We start from the raw sequence: 15,242 nt of genomic DNA on the forward strand, positions 1-15,242 counted from the left end.
TTTTGTTGTTCAATAAAAAAACATAATGTAATGTTATGGGAATAAGAAATCATAATAAATAAATTGACTAAAAACATAAAATAAAGATGCTTGTAGATTGCCTCAACCGATCTTAGAACACCCCACACTGGTCTCCTCCTCCAATGGCTCACGTCATCAATGGTCTATCTCAAATCTACCCAGTTTGGGAAAGCTTAGGCTCTCTCCCAATATGAGAGCATGGAACAACTATGGTTAAGGCCTCAATGCCTTATAACAATTTGAGTGGGCGTGCCACCTTCTTGAACGATGTGAGATATGTCCCCCTCTTTAGATCTCTTATAGGGTGTGCCCCCTATCTCTCTTAAAGAGAGATGAGATCTTGAGAGAGAGAGATAGAAGAATAACTAAGGGTGGTGTGCCACCTTCTAGAGAGATCAAATAAAGAAGAAGAGATATATTGTGTAGAGAATGAGAGATGAAAGGTACCCAATTTATAGACTTCTCAATGAGTGAGGATTTCATTGGGAATAGTCATTCTTGCAGCTTAATCTACAATATTGATCATAAGAGACCTGTGTGGTGTGAGATTTGAGTCATTCAATTCATAGATCAACCTTCATAATTCAAAGGGTGATGCAAAACCTTATCCTTCAGCTTCCCAAAATTTATCCCATCAAATATGAAAGTTATGGAAAATATGAGATATTATCTCTCTTTGTTTAAATCTCTTTATTTATTCAAATTCTTTTTAGGAGTCAAATATCTTTAGGATTCCATAAATCACATCGTGTTCTTAATTGACTTGGTCAACAAGATATAATATTTAATAAAACATTATCCAAAATGGGTGCTTGATGGTCCCCCATATCTCATATGAATTTTTAAAATAATAAAATTGATTTTTAGATTTTGGGAAATAAAATTTATTTTCCTCTAAATACTTAAAAAGAGACCATTTATCTTTTGTAGATGGAGGTCACAATCATTCTTGTCCCTTTAAATTCAAAATAGGTGGTTATAAGAATGTCATTGAATAGACACAGAGTTCCAAAAAAAAAAAATCTCAGACTTCATGACTTACCCCAAGCCTTCAAATTTGACATTTAATGAGTGCGAATGATTGGGACCTCCATGTACAAAAGATAAATGGTCTCTTTGTAGACAGGCCCTTATTTTTAATATAAGGATGTCACAATCACTCTGGTTCGTCAAATTTCAAATCATGTTGTTGTGAGTGTGTCATTGACTAGACTCAAACTTCAAAAAAAAAAATTTCCCAAACTTTGTGACACACCCAACTGTTATATTGGCCATCCTTGAAGGGTCACTGCTGAGAGGGACTACTCTTTCTAAAGTCCACCGAGTGCTCGGCCACAGCCATGGCTAATGTTATGTCTTGCACCCCACATCACTCATCCATGAAGAGAAAAAAAAAATTCCTAGCCATGTTAGGAATCTCTAGCATCAGAGTGGGACTACTCTTTCTCTAGCATCAGAGGGGTCACTGCTGAGGGGGACTACTCTCTTTAAACTCCACCAATTTCTCAGCCACGATCATGGCTGATGCTATGTCTTGCACCCCACGTACTGAAGACCTTGTTCAGCCCATGCTTGCAACCCATCCATGAAGTTAAAGAAAAAATATTTTGCAGCCATGTTAGGAATCTTCAGCATCAAAGTGGAGAACTCCTTGACATAGTCACGGATGGACCCCATGTTACCTAGCCATCTAAGGTTCTTTTGGGTCAGGTATTCCACATTCTCAGGGTAGAACTGCTTGTATATCTCTATAAGGACCAAAGTTTTCCGGGCCATGGAAACACATGCGGCTGTAGAAGTCTAATAAGAAGGGGGTAGCGTCGTGCGTGAAGAGAGAGAAGGTGTAACATCGCATGTATGAGAGAAGGGGTAACGCTGCACGTGAAGAGAGAGAAGGGGTAACACAACACCTGAAGAGATAAGAAAGGGTAATGTCACACATGGAGAGAGAAAGGGGTAACACCGTGCGTGAAGAGAGAGAATGAGTAACATCGTGAGTGAAAAATGTCACCCGTGAAGAGAGAGAAGGAGTAACGCCGCAGGTGTAAGAAGAAGAAGAAGAAGATATTTACACAAACGGCAGTAAGATGGGGCAAATGGGCTAGCGACGTGCATGTAAGGCCGTGTGTGTAGCGTTGAGCGTGTCACTGCTGTGCATGAACAAGACTGCCACCCGCCAGTTGCATGATGCCACATACACCACTTGTCCAGCCTTGGGCTGCCACCCCATTCAGTAGGGTACTTAAGCCTCTTTCTCCCCCAATGCCATTCACTTTCTCTCTCTAAAGACTCTCAACTTAAAGCCCCTTTGTTAGCCTTGCTTCAATTTGAAGAGCCCTTGGTAGAAGCTTGAAGGAGGACTGTGGAGGAGGTTTTGGAGACACCAGTGCATCTTAGGTAAGTGGGTCAACTATATTATACATCCTTAAGCATGGATTTAGCATGAATTAAGTGTAAGAATGAGCATGCGTAGAAGCATGAACAGTAGATGTATGTGTACATTGTTATACCATGATTTCCAACACTTTAGCTTGCCTTTGCATGCCCAAAATGAGCATCAAATCTTCTTTGATTTCCATGGAAATCATGTGATTAAGTGTTTATATGTATCTAATGGTAAATAAGATAGGTTTTATGTTAAGATGTAGCGTAATTTGGGATTAATTGGTTGTCATTTTGAATAATACTACAACTACACTGTAATTTCAATGAAGGCTCTATCTTTTTGTAATCTTTTTTTGACCTATCAAATTAGGTCCAAATGACCTAAAATCACTTCCATTGGAAAGATATATGTGTCTACTAAAATGTTCATGCCTTAATCTTGCTCAAATTCTTTATGCATGAAGATTTATACTTCAAAATATGTAAGTAGGTCACTGTCGACAGATTTAGTAAAATTTTAGAAACTGATATCTCTATTTTCATGAATTTAAACTGACCAAATGGAGTTTGTTTTCTTCTAAATCACTGTTATTTGAAAGATCTATGATATGCTTGAAATCACATGTTGAATGCATTTCTAAATTCCTCTTAGATTGAGAGTTATATAATTATTTGCGAAGATATGTCACTGTAGATAGATATATAAAATCCAGAAACATTACTTTGGTTGTCATGAACGTTTGAATACCCATATGGGGTCCAAATGTTCTCAAACTGCCTTGTTTGAAAGATACTTGTCTCTACCCGAAATTGGGCTTTCGAAACACTTCAAAATACCTTATGGATTAAAAGTTATAACTGTGTTAAGTAGACCATATCACTGTCTCAAATGCACAACTGGTTTCAGATAGGATGCCTCCCTTCTAATGAGCTTTTGAAGGGGCAAACTGGGTCCAAATGCTTTCAAAAATACCCCCATTTGAAAGATATGTGTGTCTAGTAGAAAATTGGTTCTGGAATCAATTTCGAATTCCAAATAGATTGAACATTATAACTATGTTTATCGCTAGACATCACTATTTGAAATTGCAGGAAAATGTGATACTGAAAATATGTTATCGTGAAAATATGATATCGGGATACTGGAAATATGATATTGTGATATGGTGTCACTTATTAATATTGAGATTCTGATATATTTAAATTGTTATATATGTTATGACCATTACACAATGGCTCCTCCGTTGGTAGTGTATACTGTGATCCTGCTATAATGAAACTGTTACAGATGTCATGATCGTTATGCAATGGGTCCTCCATTGGTAGTAGATACTGTGATTCTGTTATCTTGAAATTATTATATATGTCATAACCGTTAGGCAATAGGTCCTCCATTGGTAGTGGATACTGTGATTATGTTATATTGAAACTGTTATAGGTGTCATGACTGCTAAACAATGGGTCCTCCATTGGTAGTTGATATTGTGATTCTATTATATTGAAATTGTTATATGTGTTATGACCACTAGGCAATGGGTCCTTCATTGGTAGTTGGGTATACTGTACCTTGACTCCTATGATAGGAGTGGAGTTGAGAAATGACTATAAAGAACAGGAAGGGTCGCGCCCCCCAAATTGTTATGGGCACTACGCATTGGAGCCTCCAATGGTAGTGTAATGCCCTCTCACCTGAAGGCATAAGGAGAGGGTCATGTCTTGCAAAGCTAGAGCCTATCGAAAACCTCAAAGCGAACTAGGGACTGTGTGCATGAGTGAGGAAATTACGAAATGGGACCTCCATTTATCATTGTCCTCCCTCTTGAATGAGGGTAGAAGTTCCAAGTTACAGAATTGCCTTAACCTGATCGATGTGGCTTCTACTTCGAGAGTAAATAGATATCTTCTGCCTATCTGAATTAGGTATTCTATGTGATCATCTGACTATAACTGTGATAAGCATAGATCTATTTATCATCTCAAGAACAATTGATACTCTGATATCTGAATGTTACACTCTTTATACAGCAAATATATATTCTGATGCACGATCCTACTTTGTGATGCCAATATGATTTCTGATGAACCGTAGACCATGTTATTATGAATATGCATGTAGGTGGAAATACAAGGGTAGTGATCTACTTACTGGGCTTATGGCTCACTCCGCTTGTTTTCATCTGTGTAGAGTGATAGTATCTGACTGTGGGAATCGAGCAGCAGTGTGGTGGTGGCAGACATTTGAAGCTTCAGACCTTTCAGGGATTCCTTCTGCCTAGCAGGTGTCTAGTGGCGATGCCACCGTGTTGTTTTGATTGATGTATTGTAAAGTCCGGCTTGTAAGCCTTGAACAATATTGTAAAGAATCTTAGAGTTTGAAAGAATACTTAATGGTTTTAATTTATTCAATTTCTGGTGCATGATGTATAAGTTTTATTTAATTTTCGTGGTTTACTTTGATTCCGCACTTCTAACACGCGTTGAGCCACTCCCACCTTAGTGACGTTCGCGACTGGACTCGCACTCTGTCGCCCTCCGGTAACGTACGATACGGGTCAGGGGGCGGGGTCGTGATAGTTATGGTATCAAAGCATCCATGATAGGATTGTTAGCCTAGGAAGTTTTAGAAGTGTCCTTAGAATAGTTCTGGGTAGATTAGTAACTGAATGCATGTGTCATAGGTTGGAGATGTCGAGGACTCATACCAATAATGCGAGCTCCAGCAACGAGAACACTGAGGCCCTCGGTGAATTTGTCAGAACTTTAGGGGCCATGACCTAGATGATGAAAGAAGCAATGCTGGCCCCATCTACCCTTGCCCCTAACTAGAATGACATTAGTCAGATAGAGAAGTTTAGGAGGCTGGCTCCTCCGACATTCTTGGGGCTCGGGGGAGTAAAGAAAGCGGAGTGATGGAGAAGACAAGTAGAAAAGATTTTTGAGGTGTTACACTGTACGAATGAACTAAAGTTTAGGTTGGGAACCTTCATGTTAGAGGGAGAAGTTGAGCACTAGTGGGGCTCAGTGAAGCAATCATGGGATGAGTCAGGGACAGAAGTAAGTTGGGGAAATTTTTTAGAAGCATTCAACGAGAAGTACTTCCTTGACTCTATACGAGAAAGAAAGGAGGTGGAGTTTATTGAGCTACAATAGAGAAATCTATCAGTGGAGCAGTATGCAACCAAGTTTGCGAAGCTGACAAAGTGTGTGCCACACATCATCAATACTGAGGCGTAAAAGTGAACAAATTTGAGATGGCCCTTAGGCTAAAAATATGGGGGAGGGTGATATCAGCGAACCTCAAAACCTTCTCCCATTGGGTAGACTTGGTTATGAAGATCGAGAGGGATTGTGAAGAGTCCCGGGTTGGGGAAAACTGGAAGATGGTAGTGGTTAGCTGCCTCTATCTCGCCCTCCGGATCCTTGGGGGATTAGATGGCTCTCGTCTCGGGTTTCGGGAGAGACCTGAAATGTTTGTGAGATCGCTCTCTCGAGAACCTTGTTCGAAAACAGGGGTAGGTGTTACCAACCGATGAGAGAGGAGTTTAAAAGGTGAGTTCAGGACTTACTCAGCCCGACTCACGTGGGCACCCTCTTAGATCACGAAGAAAGCCCCTCAGCAATGAAACTAGTTCGGAATCGCCTCCCTTGGCTCGTATTCTTCTTATTTTCTGCTTTCTGCAATCACACACATATATGGCAAAGGTTATGGGATAGGTGGGTCAGGCCTCACCCTTTTCCTCTTTGATGAACATACACAAGCATGCGTATTCAAAAAGAAGAAAGAAAGACGGGAGCAAGAGACATAATCGACCAAGTGAGAAGGTCAAGGCAGTGACTAGGCTGGTGGATAATTGACATAATGTGGTGGTGCAACGGACTCGATAACTAAGACCGGATCACGGGATCGCTACTAAACGTTATTGCTGATATCGACTAGCTAGGTACGATTGTCAGTCTGCCGTGGTGCAACAGACTCGATAACTAAGATCGGATCACGGGATCGCTACTAAACATTATTGCTGATATCAATTAGCTAGGTACGATTGTCAGTCTGTCGTGGCAATAAAGCGGGCCAAGCCAACCTGGCACAACAACATTACGGCTAGACCATGGGACTGCCATGAGATGCTAACCTCAATCCCTCTTGGTCGAACGAGAGAGTAGCAGAGTAGGGGTTAAAAAGAAGAATAGAACAAACATAAGGAGAGAGAAGAAGGATGAAAGGAGGGAGAAGGGAGAGAAGATGCAGTCGGTGCTAGACATTGCCGACTGTATCAAAAGATGGAAGAGAGAGGAAAAGAACCAATTCGCGCTAGATCTCGCCAACTAATAGAAGAAGAGAGAGAAAGTCGGTCGACGTTAGGTCTCATTAGTTGACAAAACAAGAGAGAGAAGGCCAAGCGATGCTAGGTCTCGCCAGTTAGCAGAAGAAGAGAAGGAAGATGACCAATCGACATTAGGTCTCACTGACTAATAGAGAGAGAAAAGGCAATCGCACTAGGCCTCACTGATTGGTGGAGGAAGAGAGAGGAAAACCAACCGGCATTAGGTCTCACTAACTGATAGACGAAGAGAGAGGAAACCAACTGGCGCTAGGTCTTGTCGACTGATAAAGGAAGAGAGAGAACCAACCGACGCTAAGTCTCGTTGACTGATAGACAAAGAGAGAGGAAACCAACCAGCACTAAGTCATGTCGACTGAAAGACGAAGAGAGAGAAAACTAATCAGCACTAAATCTTACCGACTGATAAAGGAAGAGAGAGAAAATCAACCAGCGTTAGGTGTCTTCGACTGATAGACTAAGAGAGAGAAAACCAACCGGTGCTAGCTCTCGCCAATTGACAGAGGAAGAGAGAGAAAACTAACCGATGATAGGTCTCATCGACTGATCGACGAAGAGAGAGAAAGAAAAAGAGAGAGAAGAGAGACAAAGAGAGAGAGAGAGAGGAGAGAGAGAAGAGAGATAAAGAGAGATAAAGAGAGAGAGAAAAGAGAGAGAGGAGGACAGAGAAAGTTACCTATCTGAAGGGTACTGGCCCTTTTCCTCTCTCTCCTCTCTCTCTCTTCAAGACGTACTCACAAGCTCAAGCAAAGAATCAAAATTTCTATTCAATCTTCTCAAAAATCAACTGAAGGCCGAGGGTTTGGGTCCTATTTTATAGTGAGGCAGTGGCAGTTTATATAGAGTTGTATCGAAACATGGGTGGATTGATCAAAATTAAACCTAATAGCTAAAAATTAAGATTTAATTGAATTAAAAGAAATTCTAAAAATGGATGCAAAAAAATTGTTTTGCCCCTGCCTAACAATGTGTGGAATTCTAGAACAGTCCACGTGGCGGCCTGAGAACTTGTGTGATCTTCTTTGGTAGATCCGGGGTTGTTTTGATGCCCGTTTGATCGAAAGATTATTATTTTCTTGTAGGGCTCTACGTGGCGATTGTTTTGATACAAACTTCGAGTCATGAATCATGTTTTTGAGTCATGATCATGGGACTTGAAATTTGTTTGAATCTTAGAAACTTCGAATCGCTAGTGCGATCTTTCCTTAATTTTTTTTTGTGATTTCTTCATCGTAGTGCACTGAGCATATCATCATGATCGTGTGGCAACAATACGAACGCGATTTGGAGCCCGAACGAAGATTTCACAACTTTTGAGTTTTGGCCGGAATCTAGAATTCGATGGCTAGAATTTCAGTAACTTCATCGGCTTCGTGCATGAAATCTGACCGTCCATCATGTATGTGGTTCGGTTCAATGATAGCCCTGAACCTTACGAACACAACATAATTGGTTTTGCGCGCGAGCGTCGTGATTTGGTTCTTCGAGCGAGGCGTGTTTTTTCTGAATTTTTTGCAACTTCTTCACTGATCGGCAACTTCTCTCTAGCTTTTCTCCCTGTTCGGATATTGTCTCGGGGTGTGCCACATATCAAATTGTTCCTCTTAATGAGACGAATACGCTCACCAAATTTGGGAGCGATCTAACTTGAGATGAGTGAGTTATGGGCCCCGAAATTGACTCCCCATGACTGTAAAACCGGCCACCTTTAATGGTGTTTTGGTACAGTGAGGCCATACGGGATTAGTATGCGACCTCTTCTGTTTCAATGTTTTGCTCATATCTTTGTTCTGGAGTGTCGAATCAAGCCGAAACTAGACCCATAGCGGTTTTCCACTGTGCTGGATCCAATGGTGATGGTTCCACAGGGATTTGAGACCCAAAAAATGTAGATCCAATTGTAGGGTCCATTTCAGGGTGCTAGTGGCTAATTTTCTGAAATTGTTTCTTTGTGTTCACTGCCTTAGACATATCTGATCGTGATGAAACTTGACAAATGGTCTTTTGAAGTGCTGATGACAATCTTGAGCAATTTTGGGGCCATTATGAGACTGTCGGGATTTTTCAACTGTTTTATAGACTTTATTAACTTGCTTCCTACCAGGGACAAGGTGATGAAAATACATTCAAACAACTTGCCTTGCTGAATGTTGTGCTTCAAGAGAAGTGAGCGAAAGACAATCATTCGAAAAGTTTCCTTCGAATTTTAATTTTTTCCTTCCTAGCAACGGGATACGTGAACGCCGAGGAGATTCACGTAATGGTGTAACTAGGCTGCTCAGACGTAAGGATGCATTGTTCACGGGTCCATCCGTGGAGACTTTAGCGAGAGAAGAGACGTTTTTTTGTGGTACTTGTTTGCTGCTACATCAGGCTTTCTTTTGACGATCAGAGTACCACTATTGGTCTCGTCAACCGAGTCCAGTCGGGGGCAAGTTCTATTAGCCAATCCCGAAAGTCTGATCATGCCGGCTAGGTGAGCTGAAGTCTCTAGCAGGTTCTGCCCTGGCTTTGTCAGTTTCTGCCTTGGGAGGATGATGACTAGGCTACTTTGTCACCTAGCCTCATAAAGAGAGGGGTCTATAAGAGAAGGAGAAGGCATGCATACTCCATGCATGGGGAGGAAGTCTATAAGAGAAGGAGAAGGCATGCATACTCCATGCATGGGGAGGAGGTCTATAGGAGAAGGAGAAGCATGCACATTCCGTGCATGGGGAGGAGGTCTATAAGAGAAGGAGAAGGCATGCACACTCCGTGCATGGGGAGGAGGTCTATAAGAGAAGGAGAAGGCATGCATACTCCATGCATGGGGAGGAGGTCTATAAGAGAAGGAGAAGGCATGCACACTCCGTGCATGGGGAGGAGGTCTATAAGAGAAGGAGAAGGCATGCACACTCCGTGCATGGGGAGGAGGTCTATAAGAGAAGGAGAAAGCATGCATACTCCATGCATGGGGAAGAGGTCTATAAGAGAAGGAGAAGGCATGCATGCTCCATGCATGGGGAGGAGGTCTATAAGAGAAGGATAAGGCATGCATACTCCATGCATGAGGAGGAGGTCTATAAGAGAAGGAGAAGACATGTGTCACAACCCAAGAATTTACATTACTGTTATTCCTGAGATGTGACAGACAAAACATATATACATCTATTGATAGGACAAATTTACAGTGGCGAGGTCTTACAAAGTAAATAAAGAAAGCTAGCACAACAATAGTATCTTCCAAGGTTGATCTTGACTAGAACTCAAAATGAATCCGCAGTTATCCTGAAAAATGTTTACCATAGTTTGATGAGTTTGGCTACTCAGTAAGTGATCATCATAATCCTAAAAATAATCATGATTGAAAGATATCAATATTTTCCAAAATGAGATCTATTAACAGAAATGTATCAACAGTTTCACTTTCAATAAATGCATAATTAAGTAAAATTCCAGTAATTGAAATGCTTATAACACTTTTAACGGCAGTACATAATTCAAAGGATTTCACAAAATGCCCTACTGGCGTCCCAAGTAGGTCACCTATATACCCCATCAGCGTCCTGATGGGTCCACTTAATCCCTATCAGCGTCCCAGATATGTCCACTTAATCCCTGCAGGTCCACTTATACCTCACCGGCGTACCAGATGAGTCCACTTAATCCCTACCGGCATCCCAGATAGGTCCACTTATACCTCACTGGCGTACCGGATGAGTCCACTTGCATACTTAAATTATTTCTAAATCTCTTTAAACATTTGGAAGCAGCAATATCATGTACTCAACATATCACTGAAACCATTAATATGAATTTCACTTAAAACATTAATAACAGTCACTCTCTATAATATCTCAAAAATAACCAATCAAATATTTTGGGCTCAAATTTAGAAAGGTAGCAGTTTGTGAAGGCATTCTAGCATAATTGCCAATTTAATATGTATAGAAAAACTCTTACAGAAATTCAAGAATACGGAATTATCACAATTTATGGGATATCAATCCACAAATAAGCATTTCACAACAATATTATAATCAATTGCAAAAATGTCAATTTTTAAATAATAAGGCAGTCATTTGCACATGAATTTTTCAATGTCTAAATATTCAAAAGCAGTAGAAGGAAATATCACAATTTATTTTATTTTTTACTAAAAACAGAAATATCACATTTATTTCTAACAATAAACAAGAAAAATAAATAAATTTATTTTTCTAATTTACAGCATTCAAAATTTCTAACATAGATAAAATATCACAATTTTTATCAAAAAGATTATTTTTCAAGATAATGAGGCCACGTGCGCATAAAATTTATCGCGCCTAAAATTCATGATAATAAGCAGAAATAATTATTTCATTTTATTTTTAAAAAGAATGGATTATTTTTCGAGACAATGAGGTCACTTACACACAAAACTAATAAAATAAAGATCCTAGACGAAAATATCATTATTTATTAAAAATAGACTATTTTTCATAAAGACGATGTCACTTACCCACAAATGTTTGAGAGGGAGCTTCCAATAAAAAATTCGGTTCGAGAGAGGAGTTCACTGTGTTTCGACCAGAGAGAGAGAGATCTCAAAATTTTCTAGGGTGGGAGTGCTCACCTCCCCTATTTAAATTCTTATAACGTATTATTATAATATTTTAGTACGCTCTACCTCATACCTGAGGTGTCGCGTTAAGCGTCTGCTTTTAACATACGAAAACCACGTGCGCTAAAGGATGTGGCCAGCAGCAAGCAACAACTGCAAAGGCTGCAAACAAAAGCAGCAGCAAAAGTTTAAACCAAGTAAAAAGTTTTGAAAATAGTGATGGTCCCCAAGGACCATCATACTCAATTAGACCATCACCTATTTAAAAGCATCTTTTCTCCTTTTTTTTTTTTTTTTTTTTTTTTTTTTTTTGAAATTTTAGGATTGTTACAACATGCATACTCCATGCATGGGGAGTAGGTCTATAAGAGAAGGAGAAGGCATGCACACTCCATGCATGGGAAGGAGGTCTATAGAAGGAGTAGGCATGCACACTCCGTGCATGGGGAGAAGGTCCTTGAAGAAGGGATAATGACTGGGCTACGTTGTCACCCAGTTCTGAAGAAGGATGTCGACTAGGCTACCTGTTCACCTAAGACTAAAGAGGGATGTCGATTGGGCTACCTATTCACCCAAGACTGAAGAAGGATGTCGACTGGGCTACCTGTTCACCCAGAACTGAAGAAGGAAGTTGGTTGCGCTACCTGTTCACCCAGGACCGAAGACGGAAGTCGATTGAACTACCTATTCACCCAGGACTAAAGAAAGATGTCTGTTGGGCTACCTGTTCTCCCAGGACTGAAGAGGGATGTCGACTGGGCTACCTATTCACCCAAGACTGAAGAAGGATGTCGACTGGACTACCTATTCACCCAAAACTGGAGAAGGACATCGACTGGGCTACATATTCACCCAGGACTGAAGAAGGACGTCGACTGGGCTACCTGCTCACCTAGGACTGAAGAAGGAATGTTTAGGGATGATTTTAACATCTACACCCTGTTGGACATCCTGACGATGAAGGGAGTGTTGGCTGAAGTCACCTGTGGAAGCAAATGTTGCATCGACCTGTTTATTGGTACAAGCGCCCTTCGTGGATTTTCGTTTGAACTTAGGAAGCGACGCCGTGAAAATGGTTTTCACCAACTTCTTTTTTTTATTTTAGGGCTCTTTTACCCATGACCTTTCGGCCATGTCCACCCTTTTTGTCCATTTTTACTCACGATGCCCTTTTGGGTTTTCGCCGTGCCCGGTTTTTATTCATGGAACTCTTTTACTCATGGTTTCATGACCATGCCCGTCCGTCATTTTTTTTCATAGCAGTCCCTTGTTCAGGTATACACCATGCCTGTTATTTTGTTTCTTTTTTTTCTTTTTTTTTTTGTGAGGGCGTGTTTAAGGTCATGCCTCCGGGACCCATGCGAAACAGTTTAACGTCATGCGGCCTAGACATGCGCTATGGTTTAAGGTCATATAGCTGGATCGTAATGGTGATGGATGGCAGACTATGAAGGCCATGGAGTGAGTATGGTGGTGGTTTGGCTCACTTGGGGAGATGGCTCGAGGCTACCCATGAGAGATGGGTGATGTATTAAAGGTGAGTGGAAGATGGTGACCCACTAACTTACAATGAGTATGGATGACACGATGGTTCACCGTTTTGTAAGCATGGGTGAGACTCACTGGGGAATGATGTAGGGTGATGAACTCATGGAAAGGAAATGAAGGTGATGCGCGCACACTAACAGGTAGCTTAGGAAAGGCATGCATGAAAGTGCACTTAAAGGCGTGTGCGCGTATGTGGGAGCGAGTTTATGGTCATGCCTCCTGGACCCGAGCAAAGCAGTTTATCGTCGGGAGACCAGGATAGGCACTATGGTTTAAGGTCATATAGTTGGATCGTGGTTATGCAGTTTAAGCTAGTGCAACTTGACCCTCGCTACAGTTTAAAGTCATATAGTTCGGACCATGGTGTAGTGCAGTTTAACGTCGTGCAACCGGGACGTAGACTATGGTTTAAGGTGATATAGTTTGGACCATGAAGTTTAGGGTTATAAAACTAGACCTCTGCTATAGTTTAAGGTCATATAGTTCAAACCGTGGTTATGCAATTTAAAGTCATACAACTTAGGACCATGCAATTTAAGGTCGTGCAACTAAACCTCCATTATAGTTTAAGGTTATACAGTTTGAACCGCAGAGTTTAGGGTCGTGCGTATAGACCAGGGCTATGCAGTTTAAGCATGAACCGTTGTATGGATCTCCATGTAGGTGGAGCTCCATGGGGAATAGGCCTATGGACGGTAATCTGACTCCTTGGCGATAACATGGCTAAGACCATTCTCAAACTGAGGGCTAACAGGACATGGTGACCTGATGAAGGATGACTAGCAGAAGTGGACCTTACTGTGGTTTTTAAGGGGGTAAGGTACTCTCTTGGGTGAAAGATGAGACTTTATGACCAGTAACCCGACTCCCTGGGGATAAGGTAGCTTAGTGTGAAGCTGACCCACTGGGTATTGGTGAGGTGAGAATCACCCTAACTTCATTGAGAATGATGGGCCGCAGTATAGGTGTGACTCTTAAGGGATGAGGGACAGCTCATGGCTCCATTAGGGAGGTCACAGTTTAGGTGCAAAGGCCTGGGTGCAAGTTCACTAGGGATAGTGGTAGGGCATACACTGCTTGAAATACGGTCGGCGCCATGTGTAACGCTGATGGTTTTTTACGAATTTTCAATTGCCGTTGAGTTCTCACAACACAACCGGCACTGAGTTCTAACACAACTGGCGCTGTTCAGCTGGCCAATGTCCCGTGATATTATCTGAAGTCAATTGCCGTTGAGTTAACCGATGCTAGGGTCGTTTCAGAGACACACCCGGTGCTAAGTCAACCGGCGCTAAGGCTGTATTTGAAAACACACCCGGGGATAAGTCAATTGGCGTTAGGGTTGTTTGGAAATTTACCCGGCGCTGGGGATGGATATGGAAACACGCTTGGCGTTAGGGTTGTTTTGAAAATCCACTCAAAGCTGCGTCAACCGGTGCTGGGGATGGATTGATGAGAGTTACCTCAGGCCACGTGTAAAGCCCGACCCAGCTTGTTGTCGCTTAGCTTCCCTTAGATGCATACAGACTTCCCAATTTGTGAGGGACATTCTAGGGCAGTGCAGTCTATATAAGGGGGTAAAATCTCGTTTCCCTTATTTTCACCAAAGGTAAAAAAAAAACTTAAGCACAAGTTTTCTTTAACCGTGAGGAGATAACGCTCGTTTGTATTTTTTGGCGAGCAATGGGACTTCAGCAACACTCTCTACGAGGAAGGTTCTTCGGCAGGCAGCAGGCTTCCGGTCAACAATCCCTTAGAGAAGACCAAACTTTGCCAAGAATTCGGTGAGTTTGCGGAAAAAGTAGCAGGGAAAGGAGAGCTTTCTGGGAATCTTTTTGAGAAGCAAAGGAGGCTTCAGCTATTGTTTTTCTTTCGGGAAGAGGCGGGAAACACATCAATGAGTATTTCAATGCGTCTTGAGGGCTTTCCAAGGGTGTTTTAAGGGATTTCCCGACGATATTGGAAGCTTTTCAGCTCGCAGAGGTTTTCAAGGACTTAGGAGAAGTCTGCAGAAGCCTTCTAGTGTGATTCTGGTGAAGTCCAGGCTAAAAAGATAGGCGGTAATGTTTTCCAGTGAGTTTTTAGCTGTGTGGGAGCAATTTCGGTAGCAGACGAACGGCCACGGGAGGTGGGCCGTACGGCTGCAGGAGGTGAACCATTGTGGGGAAGGCGCATGATTACTGGAGGTGAACTGCCATTCTTGGAAAGTGTGTGATCATTAAAGAGGTGTGAAAACTTAAGTTTTGCGAAAAGAAGAGTCCCAGGAGGCGAACAGTCGCAAAAGCCCAGACGCTAATCAAAAGTGTAACTGGCGCTAAAACAATCGGCACTGATGACTTGGAGTGTTGACGCAACCGATG

This window comes from Amborella trichopoda, chromosome 12, assembly GCF_054954075.1.
Source record: "Amborella trichopoda isolate Santa Cruz 75 chromosome 12, AtrichopodaSantaCruz75HAP2 v2.0, whole genome shotgun sequence".
In the NCBI taxonomy this organism is placed as follows: Eukaryota; Viridiplantae; Streptophyta; class Magnoliopsida; order Amborellales; family Amborellaceae; genus Amborella; species Amborella trichopoda.